Raw genomic sequence first — 12,614 nt, 5'->3', positions numbered from 1 at the left:
TCCTGATCACCAGAGGGAGTTCTGGCTGGCTGAAGTCTGCCGCATTATTACTGTTGATCTGGAGTACGATCTGCTAGATGATTTTGTCTATCCGCTTGGCATTGGGTGTGTGGTTTTTGAGGATATGGAAAGCAGAGTTGTTGCGATTCGGGAGGGACCTCATGCCTTGACCGATGATTCCACGTTCTGTTTAGTCCCACATGATGAAGGTCTTAATATGCGCATGCCTGCTTTTGAGTATGAAGTTTGGATTATGTTTCTTGCTTTCCCTATGGATTATCAGACAGAGCATTACACTCATAAGGCTGTCTCCAACTTTGGTAAACAGCTTGTGTGGCCGCGCCCAGGACAGAACAAAGCTCGTGTTCGAGTTAAGTGTCTTATTAAGGATGTTGCTGAGGTTCCGCACAGTCTTTTGACCACTCGTGTTGGTTTGCTGCCGGGGCTTGGCCGTTCGTGGTCTATCCCAGTGTATGTTCTTAATGGCAGAAACACCATCCCCAATCTAGTTGGTACAAAAGAAGCTCCTCCTCTCCTCAATGCATCACCGCACCCGTATCAGCTCCCGTTTTACACTCTTATGCAGCAGGCCAGGCTAGATGAGATGGCTGCACAAGAGGTGCTGAATGAGGCTGGTTGGAATGCCCATGCACAAGAACAGGAACAGATTCAGGAAAATGGTTGGCGTGCTTGGCCAGTTGTTCAGGTTTCAGTTTCCGAACCTTTTTCCAGTAGGATGGGCCGTCGCTGATGGATGGTTTTGATCCAGAACATAACATTCATGATAATTTGTCTGATGTCTGGGCGTCTGAGGAGGAAATTGAGGAGGTTGAAGCTCTGGCTGATGGTTTTGTTCTTGGGAACTCACGGGCACGTTCAGTTTTTTGCAGAGCTGGTGGTGGGTCAGTTAATCTCATGGTTGTTCTTGATCAGGATTTTCTGCTTTGGATTGGAGATATGCTCAAACGCATGTATACTCGGGCACTTTCTAATGCGCAGTCTGAGCATGTCATGCTTCCTCTCAACCCCTTCAGGGTTATTCAGAATCACCTGAACTCTGTATGTGCAGTGTGGCTGTCAAATATGGTACCTGAGCAGGATTTCATGTCTATGGTCTTTGGTGCATCTTTCCAGTTGGGAGCCAACATTATTCCTCGCAGTCTGCTGCAAGAGGATACACCTGACACTGCTAGGGTGGCTATCACGGCACATTTCACTTCTGAACCTGATGATTCTCAGCCAGCCCATGTCGATGTACCTGCTCATGGAACTGCTCTCCAGCAACTTGCGTCTTGGTCCCTCTTTGCGGTCACCAATTCGCGTAATGCTCATGTGCCTCTTGACACCACTTCAGTCAGAAGGAGCACCAGGTCCAACAAGTATGATGGCTTCAAAGTCAATCAGGCCAATGACATCAAGCAGACTAGATCGAGGGTGAGATCTCGTGTGATGCCTTCTGTTCAGGCCATCTCCATGGCTGCTGCTCCTACACAGGTGGCCTCTATTCCTTGCCCGCCTCCTACTTCTATCGAGGAAATCCAACAGGTGGGTGGCTGTTGTGGGATTGCTCCTGAAGATCTTTCTGTGGAGAAGCTGCTGGATGGCCAACAGATGGCTTCCTCTTCGGACGACTGATCTTCTCGGCCGTCATGAATAAATCTTGGAACGTGTTATCGTGGAATGTCAGAGGCATTAACTCTGAGAACAAACTTTTGGCCCTTAGAAATGCGATCGATACTAGCGGTTGTTCTGTGCTATGTATCCAGGAAACTATGTGCAAATTGTTTGATTTAGCTTTTATTAAAACTTTCTGTCCCAAGCTTTTTGATAAGTTTGCGTTTGCACCTTCCATGGGTGCTTCGGGTGGCATTATCACAATTTGGAACAGCTCTCTGTTTGTGGGCATGCCGTGGTTTACTGATTCCTTTCCTGTGGGTGTTTCTTTTATTTCAACGCAATCTAATGAGGCTTGGAACTTAGTCAATGTTTATGGCCCTTGCTCTGGCCAGCGTCGGGCGGATTTTAGTTCCTGGCTTTTCGATCTCAATATACCCAGCAATGAAAATTGGTTGTTATTGGGAGACTTCAACTTCATTCGTTCCACAGCTAATAGAAACAAACCTGGTGGTGATGCTGCTGATATGCTCCTGTTCAATGAAATCATCCGTGCACAATCTCTAATGGAGCTCCCTGTCAAAGGCAGATCGTATACTTGGAGCAACATGCAGGATGAGCCCTTGCTTGAGCAGCTTGATTGGTTCTTCTCATCATCTAATTGGACTACTGTCTTCCCGAACACGATGGTCTTACCTCTTGGCAAGCCAGTATCTGATCACATCCCGTGTGTTGTAACCATTGAGTCGAAAATCCCCAAGTCCAAGCACTTCCAATTTGAAAATTACTGGGTCAATCATGAGGGCTTCTCTGACGTAGTTCAACAGTCCTGGTCCAAGCCATGCCATGCTCCCAACTCCGCGACACTTATCTGCAAAAAGATGAAAAATATGCGCTATGAACTTAAGCGTTGGAGTCGAGGGATCTCCAAGCTGAAAATCATGATTTAGAACTGCAACGAAGCTCTCGCTCAGTTGGATCTTCTTGAAGACAAACGTGCTCTATTCATGCAGGAAAAGAACTTCAGGCAAATCTTGAAAATGCACCTCAATATGTTGTTGAAATATCAAAATGATTATTGGAGGAAACGATGCACTGTTAGATATTTTAGATTTGCGGATGAAAATACTAAACTCTTTCAATCCCTAGCGACTGAGAGGTTTAGGCAGAATTCGATTGCCAATTTAAGGGACGGAGACGTGGTGGTGAGTGATCACATTGGCAAAGAAGGGGTTTTGTACAACACATATAAGGAACGATTGGGCACCTCCAAGCCAACTACCATGCGCTTCGACCTGCCCCGGATCATCAGACGGATCCCTGGTTTGGAAGAGCTGTCAGTTCCCATTTCTAAGGAGGAAATTGATGCAGTGATAAAGGAGATGCCGACAGACCGGGCTCCGGGCCGCGATGGTTTTAATGGTTGTTTTCTTAAGAGTTACTGGCAAATTATTAAGGAGGACTTCTACAAGATGTGTCAGGATTTCCATGAGGGCACCCTTGATATCACCAGCATTAGCGAGGGATACATTACCTTGATACCAAAGACCTCATCTCCGGAAACCGCAAATGACTACAGGCCAATAACCTTGCTAAACTGTTGTCTAAAATTGTCACAAAGATCTTGGCCAATCGTCTGCAGAAAGTTATTCTGAAAATCATACACAGGAACCGATATGGTTTCATTAAGGGGAGAGCCATCCAAGACTGTCTTGCATGGTCGTTTGAATATATTCACCAATGCCAGAGGTCGTCGCGTGATATTATTTTGCTCAAGCTGGACTTCGCCAAAGCTTTCGACACCATAGAGCACATCCCAATGATGGAGATCATGAGACACATGGGGTTCGATGACAAATGGCTAGGATGGATGGAAACAATCTTTGGATCTGGAGTGTCGTCTGTCCTCCTTAATGGGGTCCCTGGTAGAAAGTTTCAGTGCAAATGTGGGGTGCGGCAAGGCGACCCCCTCTCTCCACTGATTTTTGTCCTCGCTGTTGATCTCCTACAAGCCGCGGTCAATGATGCGTATGCTCGTGGGATGCTTGAGCTTCCCATCCCATGCAATCGTGACAGTGACTACCCGGTGGTACAATATGCGGACGACACCATCCTGGTGATGCCAGCCTACCCTGATCAAGTTGCCCACATGAAAACAATCCTTGAGGACTACGCAGCATCGGTTGGTCTGAAGATCAACTTTCACAAATCCACCCTCATCCCTATTAATCTTGATCAACAGTGTGCATTGCAACTGGCTCAATTTCTTGGTTGCTCGGTTGGCTCAATGCCATTCACCTATCTTGGCCTCCCCATGGGCACGACCAGACCGACATTGCTTGAGCTCATGGCACTTGTGAATGGGGTGGAGAGGAAAATGTCCACGGCTCTGTCTTTGTTGTCCTCTGGGGCAAAGCTCACTCTGGTTAACTCAGCAGTGACGTCGATGTTAATTTATGCCATGTGTACAATCAAACTCCACCCCAAAGTGATTGAGCACCTTGAGAAGCTGCGCTGGTACTGTCTTTGGGCGAAGAACTCTGAAGATGGTGTCAAAACAACTCCCTAGCAGCCTGGGAGTTGGTCTGTAGACCAAAATGCAAAGGTGGGCTTGGGGTCATCGATATAAAGACTCAAAATGTTGCATTGCTTCTGAAGCATCTGTTTAAGTTTTACAATCACCATGACGTCCCCTGGGTGACTATGGTCTAGGATACTTATTACACGGATAGAGTTCCGCATGCGATGGACCCTGTTGGCTCTTTCTAGTGGCGTGATGTAATGCAGCTCAGTGATATTTTCCGTGGGATCACCAAAGTCACTCTGGGCAACGGATCTTCCTCGCTGTTCTGGGAAGACGTCTGGTTTGACGACCGTGACACATCATTAATGGAGATTTGTCCCAGAGCTTTCTCTTTTTGCTTAAATGAAGATGAGCCGGTTGCAAAAATTCTCACTACTACGGACCCGAGCTTGATCTTCCACCTGCCGCTGTCCACACAAGCTCGAGAAGAAGTTAGAGAAATCCAGCAAGGAACGATGCATGTGATTCTTGATGAGGGGTGCACTGATGCCTGGGAATGCAACCTTGGTGGGGTTTTCTCCTCCAAGCGATATTACGATCACTGCTTTAGAGATACAGCTGCTGATGATGCCTTCCGCTGGCTATGGAAAGCTAAAAGCCCGATCAAATTCAAAATGTTTGGCTGGCTGTTGTTTGTTGATCGTCTAAACACTAGGAACATGCTGAGACGCAGGCACTTTGTCGTGGCGGGCAACACTTACACTTGCATGCTTTGCCAGAACCCCCCTGAGGAAACGGTGGAACACCTCTTCTTCACTTGCCCGTTCAGCCAACAATGCTGGGCTAAGGTTGGGATGCTCTAGCCAAGCAATGGGAACAGGCTCGCTCTGCTGCATGCTGGTAGAAGAGAACACTGGCAGCGACCACTGTTTATGGACATCTTCTTGATGGCTGCATGGAGCTTGTGGAAGGAGAGAAACAATCAACACTTTAGAGGGGTTCCACACTCTTTTGGTTCATGGCTGGCTAGATTCAAAGAGCTTCTGACCCTATTGGTTCATAGTTGTAGGGAGGAGTTGCGTCCTTTCCTAGACTCATACATACAACAATTGTAATACTTGCCTTCGTAGCCTCATAGAGTTTTTGGCCGGGGGGCCACAAAACCCACTTGTAACAATGATGTAACTAGTTTCTTTGTGAGTAATACAAAAGTCAGTGGGAGCCTCTCCCACTGTCGTTGACCCTCAAAAAAACATGGTTAATACACAGATCTACTAGTATGTACCAAAAACAGAAAGGCATGTCATATTCAAAGGTATAATGTGTAAGCTAAGCAGATGCAATTTATCCAATTGGGAAGCAATACAAGCTAGACATCCGGCTGGAGTGGTGAGCTTGATCATCTAGGACTTGAGAGCCTGGTGGGAGGCGGGCTGCTTCGCCACCATCGCGGCTTTTTAGTTGGCTTCCAGGTGATGCCTCTCTTTGCTGGGCTTGTCACTGGCTCGGGCAGTGCCCTGACTAGCTATTTGTCTTCTGGTGCTCACGGGATGGTGGTTCATGTAAAACATATCTTTCCTTATCTTAATAAAGCCCGACTTCGGCCTTTCGAATACAAGCTAGACACCATATGGAACATGCAACCACATATGACACCGCAAAGTTAAAGCAAGCACATGGGATGGTGGTTCATTGCGAGCGAGGTCATCAACTCCAGAGCACCTATTATAAGGCTGAAACGTGTCTGGCTTATCCGCGTACGACGCTGGAGCGACTTCTCTCTTTTCTTTTTTGCTTCTCCCATAGCAGCAGAGTCTGAAATACCCTTGCATAAAAACACAATAGTGAGAGTATGGGTGAAGTGTGTGCAGAACTAGTGCACTGTAGGAGTAGCAGATAGTAGGTGGCTGAAAAATAAATGATAGGAGACATATGATAGCTCTACAACATTGCATGGCAAATAAAATTAGATTCTACTCCGTATGATTTTGTAATATATGAGCACAGGAAATGTAGGTACTCCTCCAGCACACCACGACATGTGGTCATATCAAGATAACAGTCGACTGAAAATAAATAGGTCAGTCGATTTTTTAATGAACCGTCCGATCTATAAGGAACGGGAAGATGGCCTTCGTCTACCTCCCGCCAGTCACTGTTGACAATCTTTCTCGAACTGCCAGCGACCACCGGCCCAGACCCCTGCCTCCGCCGCCCCGCCCTCCCGTCGACCTCACAGCACCGCCGTGCTTGGCAGCACCCCCAGGCTATCCCTTTAATCCCGGCCGACCTCCAGATCAGGCGCCAGTAGCTTTAGGCCCCACACGCCCCTAAGATAAACACCTAGGCGCTGCTTCCCCGGCGTAATAGGCGGACTAGCACCTGTTACGCCGGGGAATGCTTCCGTTAATTGGGAATCAACTGACCAGGAATTGAAATTCACGGGGGCGGCGGACCTCTAGCTAAGGTGAAATAGTATATGAGGAGAAACCTTGTGCATCGCGAGTTACTAGGAACATCTAGTATCAAGAAGAAGCGGTTAACTAGTGTCTTATGTGGGATGAATACCGTGCAAGCAGACACGTAAGATTTGCATGAATAAGGGAAGAGGAGTACCATTTTCGGTTGCCAGTGTTGTCGCCTCCACATGTCGCGCTGATCTTCTTCTTTTTGCCGGGGAAACCGATGTTCTGGAGGGTGCAGGCTTGGAAGAACCCATGGCCAAATTGTTGACTGTGTTGTCGTGGCCGTATGTCGGCGGAGAGGAAGCAAATCCGAGGCGGCGAAGGATGGCATAGCAGGAACAGCTCCGGTGCAATGGAGGGTGGCGAAGTTGGAGCGGCAGTGGTGAGGTGCAGGACGACATGGTTGAACTGGCTTGGGTACGGACGACTCGGCCTCGGATTCAACTACTAGGAGTGGAGGGCGTTGCGGTTGAGGTTGCGATGGATGACGACGTCGGGGTATTGGCTCCGGCGTGATGGAGGAGGGCGGCGGTTGATGGGTGGAATGGGGTGGCAGACGGAGGACGCCGGGGTTTTGCGGCTGGTGGAGAGGTAGTTTTTGCGCCCACGTAGTACGAATGGGGAATCGGACGGGTGGGCGGGGGGAGGGGGGAAGAACCATGTTTCGGTCTGGGACGCGCTTGTTTTTGGCTTTTTTGAACAGAAGATGGGACGCGCTTGTTTGAAATTTGGGGAAAGTACAAACTTTTCCCCCTCTTAAATTTCGGACCTAGTGCGGGTCGGGGGTAGGATGGTAATCCTAGGTGTCCCAAATAGTGGGCGGGAGCGATTTCGGCCGCGCGCATTGTGCTTAGGCGGCCATTGTGTATGAATGTTTTTCGGAGGCGGTTGCGTGGCGTCTAGATGAAGCTACAAACCTACCCCGGTTTAGATCTTTGGACGTCGGGCCGGTAGGTTTCACGGGTCGGAGTTATTAGAAAAGTAATTTCCTTGTACTACCAAACATTGGTCTCACGCGGTTTTGGGCGAGTAGAGGCTCTTTCGGCGCTTTGTTCGAAATTTTGAAACACAAGCATTCACGTTTAGAGTACTCTTGAACTTTGAGGATTGACCTAAATAGACAACGTTAAATTTGACCTTATATGTTTGAAAACCTCATTAAATTATCCGCTTCTTTTGAAATTTTGACACTTGAAAATCCTATAACTACGATTATTTCGGAATGGAGGATTGACCTAAATAGACAACGCTAAATTAGAATCTATTTTGTACACGACTACGTATGCTATTATGTACAAAATCAGAGCAAAGATTGGTGCCCCCATAATTTAGGTATGATTTGCAAATGCCATGATATCAAATTCAAATAATTGAATGGAGTTCATGTTGAATTCGATTTTTTAAAACCACCTTAAGTTGAATTCAAATGTATGCTAGTTCATAGGTAGCTATTTATAATGTTCATTGTGTAACTTTTGTATGTATAATGTGCTTTACACACACAACATGAACTATACTCACGTTTATATTCGATTGCTAAAGCGATGCATTGTCTGGAGTTCAAAATACTAACTATGTGGATCAATTGTGTTGAATAATAACATAGACATGCTCAAATTCGATAGAATCTAGATGTCTGATGGATCAATGACCATTCCTTACGCAAATTACAAATATCGTGATCCCAGCCTAATATTTGGATACAATTTATATCTTTAATCAATGTGTACAGCAGTCTTGTACATGTAGTTTCACTCTCCATCGGTGGTCTCTCACACATGCTCACACACTCTCTCCCGAGGTGTCTTTCTCGCACACATGTCTCGATATAACCCTTCCTCCCTCTCGTAACCATTTATGACTATTTTCACTAACCTTTATCACAAGCACTCTTCCTCTCGCAAGCATACACACGCACAATCCCCATCGACCCTTTCTATATACATAGACCTGCCTACGTGTCTCCTGTACGCACATTATCTTTAGGCCTGTCTCTCACGCATTGTCTCACACCTCTCGTCCTAATCGACGAGTATGATTCTAGCAGAGCATTCTGTAGGATGCCCCTTAAAGTTACGTTGGATGAATAGTAATATCAGAGATAAAGTGGTTACCTTAGTCCAAGAACCTAGGGTTACAAATCCTAGCCGGCTTTGTCAGTGGACATAGAGTCCTTCACAATTATGCTATCTTTGTCTTGTACGACTAGTCATCCATGGGTCTCCCTAAATCCGTCACGGGCCAACAAATGTGGCGTAGGACGGAACCGAACGAAGGGCCTCACCTCGACCCACCGGACCTCACACGGTGACACACCCACTGCCCCCACGTCTCGTTATCTTCTCACATCCACACATACCAACACAGACACCACACACAAAAAACTATTCTCCTGGTGCCTCTATCCACTCCCCCTTGCATATACACACTCAAGGGAATCTCTCGCCATGACGTCATATTCGTCTCTCTCTCTAGACCACTCTCATTTCTCGTGCTATCTCTCCCACGCCCCCCTGTCGGCCCCTCTATCCAAGCCTCTCTCGAATACGTAATACACACACATACCTCTCTAGGCCCTGCCAAATGCATCAACTACACATTCACACATGTTACATCATGTACCCCATTGATCTAAAAAGCCCTCTCTTCACGTTTATTTCTCATACAACATTCCTTTTGAATAAAGTGTGGCCAAAAAAATATTTTAGAATTTCTACATATATACCATATTACAAAGTTATATGGAGGAGTATGAACGCTTGCATTGCATGGTGCCCACAATGATATTTATTCCGCAATGTGAATTTGTATATTTTTATACTATATATAAAGTTAGTCATAATAAAGAGAAACGAAGAGCATCTCTCTCTCCATCGCATACCCCCTCCCTCTATGCCCCTTTTCACGTACGCACGCAAACTATCTCCAGGTCCTCTAAAAGTAAGCCCCCCAGCACATTAACGCATGTTTCATCTTTCTCTCGGGATATATATAGTGAAGATCATTGTATTTGAAGAGAAAGCACGATACGTACATTGGACTTCAGAATCCACTCATTACGGTCACAATTTAAGTTTTGTGGTTATTATACAGTCACGGGCTCACCGTACAACTCTGTATTTGCTCAAGACACGACTAGTTGACCAGTTAAACGCTCCACGTGGCACCTCTAGTGTTGCATCACATTATCTCACTACCATCGGGCCCACCTGTCGGCTTGTATCCACTCTACATCTACACTCTTATAAAATACTAGCAAGATGCCCATGCGTTGCACGGAACATCAAGATGCATTTGTATGAGTAGTTTATCTCGTGGGAGAAAAGGATGAACAAGGGAAGGCCTTATTTGCAAGTATGGAGAGGGGTGTGGGTATCTTTTTGCAAAATTGCCATAGTTTCCTTCCTATCCGTCAGATATAGATCAGACGGCCTATATTGCAGGATGGCAGGCACACGATCACCACCGACTATGCTTTTTATAAGAGTAGGGATAAAATACACTCTTATAAAAAACAGAGTTGGTGATGATGGTGTGCCTGCCATCCTGCAATATAGGTCGTCCGATTTATATCTGACGGATAGGAAAGAAACTATGACAATTTTGCAAAAAGGTACCTACACACCTCTCCACATTTGCAAATAAGGCCTTCCCTCGTTCATTCTTTTCTCTCACAAGATAAACTAGTCATACAAATGTGTCTTGATGTTACGTGCAACGCACTGGCATCTTGCTATTAAGAATGAAAACAAATGACAAAAAAATATTGGACGGTGGTTCGAAGTCATGACCGCGGGCACAACGGACAAGGTGGCCTTGTATTGGTATGCTGAGCTGTCTGTTTTAACACACAGGAGCTGGTGTGGTGATTATACACACACGCATGCATGCACACGAACTGCATGCACGCAACACTCACACGAACACATGCACCCACGCACGCACGCAACACTCACATGTACACACGCAGCCACGCACGCATGCAACACTCACACGCACACACGCACGCATGCATGCACACACCAGTACACCACACGACCAACACACACTCTCACGCTCAAGTGCTCAACCTACACGTGCATGCGCACACATCAGGCCCTGACAGACACATACACAACCAGGTGATTCCCGCGCACGGGGTGGAGTCTTGTTGTGCCTGCATAAATTTGTGTTTATCTGACCTTTTCCCTATGCGAACTGACAGGTGGGACCCACAAGGAACATGGTCAATTTAACTAGTCAACATGGTGCCACGCGGACTATTTGGCTGGTCAACAGAGTGCAATCCGATGCTGAACCGTGAGAAAGTGACCGTATAATCACCGCAAAACATATATAGTGACCGTAATCAGCTTATTCTAAAGTTCGGTGAACGTATTACGCTTTTCTCTCTATAGGCCCTCCAAAACTACATCTCTACACGTTCTCGCATGCTACATCTAACAACTATGCAATACAACACTACTACTACACTCTAACACAATAAATCATATGTGTTTTTAGTTTTACTGGATATCATATTGTTACTTAATTATTCAGTTTGCATACATTAAAATTGCCTTTGAAATGTATGGCCAGTATCATATACCGCGCGGGAAAAATCCCGCCCTTTCCTATTTAATCGGGTTTGTATCGATGGATCATGTGAAACAGCAAAACTATAGTACTATATACAGTACAAGTGACAGTTCACTGGGCCGTCGTGTCGTGTACTCCTCCATCGTAAGTGTGGAGCGCTCGCTTTCATAAATATTCTAGTCCCTTTCGCCGACATGTGGGGCATCAAGCACCCAGTCATGGCGCCAGCGTAGTAATGAGCAATGAGGCGTCAAATCACAAAGCTGCACCTTTCCCGCAGTTAAGTTGGAGGGACAAAGTAATAATGCTAAAAAAAGAAGGTGGAGGGATGAAGCAACCATCATTTCACTCGCTGCTGAATCCGCTTCTCCCTCATCTTCTTCAAGTTAACCACGTGTTGCTTCTGCCATTGTTCTGCCTCATGTGGCAAGCGGATCGGCTTGGTAAAGCACTGACACGTGGGACCGCATGTTAGCAAAACGCCAAGACAACGTCCTCTAAAAATAGGAAACCTCCCCCTCCATCCGTGTGGCAAAATCACCTCCTTTTTACTAATCTTGATTCTATAATTTTTTGGACCAATATAATTGTGATTTGTATAGATAGCACACAGGAGCAAAACCAAGTGGTACGGTTAAGGGCATCCACAATGTGTAGCCAAATGTGAAAATAGCTTTTGGCATAATGGGAACCATCGTGGACGGTGTTGCCAAAGCCAAAAGGATGGAACCGAAGCTCCCTGATTGATTGATTGATTGATTGAAGGAATAGAAAAATGTAACGCCTCTCCTCTTTCTCTCGTGCTTGGACGCATGTAAATTATAGAGGACAGAGTCTACTCCCCTGTCCCTTCTATCACAAATCACAAAGCAGTGAGGCGTCAAATCACAAAGCACGGACGAAGCAACCATCATTTCACTCTTCGCTGAGTCCGCTTCTCCATCGTCTTCTTCGAGAAACCATCTCACCGCACTAAGCTGGACGGACGACGCTATTATGTACTAGTACTACTAGTACATTTACGCGTCCTTTGGTTCAGCGGACTTCCTGGATGCAAATAAGGCAGTTGTCTCGGCTTGCAGGCGGCACTTGCAAATGACTTACCGTGGTCTCCCTCAATGGTGTTCTCTGTCGAACGCACTTCGCCAAACCACAATGTTCGAGATATCGTCGACGTCACCGCAATGGGCAAGGAAGTCAAATATAATTACTACCTCCATTGTTTTTGTACAAAGGCCAGTATATAAAAATTAAATTTGCAAAAGGCCACTAACACTAATAGAGGAAAAATTGATGGGGTTTGCCTCGTACTAGCAACCAAGGACATTAATATCCCCTGCATGCATGCGGAAGTGAGAAGGTTGGTTTGCATGGCGCTGCATTAATCAAGCGATGAGGAGTGAGATGGTTAGCTCTTTGGTGTAACATCCCAA

Source organism: Triticum aestivum, chromosome 4D, assembly GCF_018294505.1.
Source record: "Triticum aestivum cultivar Chinese Spring chromosome 4D, IWGSC CS RefSeq v2.1, whole genome shotgun sequence".
NCBI lineage: Eukaryota > Viridiplantae > Streptophyta > Magnoliopsida > Poales > Poaceae > Triticum > Triticum aestivum.
This window is presented reverse-complemented; position numbering follows the sequence as displayed.